Source organism: Gouania willdenowi, chromosome 22, assembly GCF_900634775.1.
Source record: "Gouania willdenowi chromosome 22, fGouWil2.1, whole genome shotgun sequence".
NCBI classification, from domain to species: Eukaryota; Metazoa; Chordata; class Actinopteri; order Blenniiformes; family Gobiesocidae; genus Gouania; species Gouania willdenowi.
This window is the reverse complement of record NC_041065.1, coordinates 5,664,932-5,665,675: the sequence shown is the minus strand read 5'-3', so window position 1 is coordinate 5,665,675 and position 744 is coordinate 5,664,932. Positions and strand designations below refer to the sequence as shown.

At 45.4% G+C, this 744-nt stretch overlaps 1 non-coding gene across 1 annotated transcript; it reads right to left on the bottom strand.

The window, feature by feature from the left end:
* Positions 1 to 256: 256 nt before the first annotated feature.
* On the bottom strand, positions 257 to 330 carry trnat-agu (transfer RNA threonine (anticodon AGU)). Its single transcript has one exon. It is a non-coding gene; the product is annotated as a tRNA-Thr (tRNA).
* Positions 331 to 744: the final 414 nt, after the last annotated feature.

Below are 744 nucleotides of genomic sequence, written 5' to 3'. Positions count from 1 at the left end.
TTTTTCTTTTAATTTTAATTACTTCATTAATCCCTGAAGGGAAATTATGTTACACTCTGTTATTTTTAGGGACAAGCTTCTCACACACACAGGCCCGAATCACACACATGCACAAACAGGACCTGTGAACATGCATCAATGGAGAGATGTCAGAGTGGGGCTGCTTCCACAATGAAGGGAGCGCACCAGAGCAGTGTTGGGGTTTTGATGCCATGCTCAAGGGCACCTCGACAGTGCTTTTGGTCACTCTGCCTGAAGGTACTGCTGGGATTTGAACCCAGGATCTCCTGTTTACTAGACAGGCACTTTAACCAGCTAAGCCACAGCACCCTTAAGTAAATACTCGACTATGTATATGGAGATATTTATACTAATTGAATGACCCGAGCTAAATAAAGGTATAAGCTGTAGAGAGGTCGCACTGAGTATCTTTAATACATCGTTCAAACTGCGATGTCTGCCCAATGAGCAAACGCTCTCCATAATACGTCTCGCTGATGCAACTTCATTCATTGTGCCGACGACGGCGAGACGTATGTGTGCTATCAGAGAACCCAGGCTACACCTATAGCAGAGAGTCGTACCAAAGCGACTACAGCAGGAAGCCGGTAAAAACCTGAGTGAGCCACCTGCTTTAGGGTCCGTAGACCACAAAATAAGAAGGAGAAGATCTTGTGCACCACGAGTTAGGTGATTTTCTAGGCGTCTTGGTGAGTTAGCAAATGCTTTTTAGCATGGCTAGCC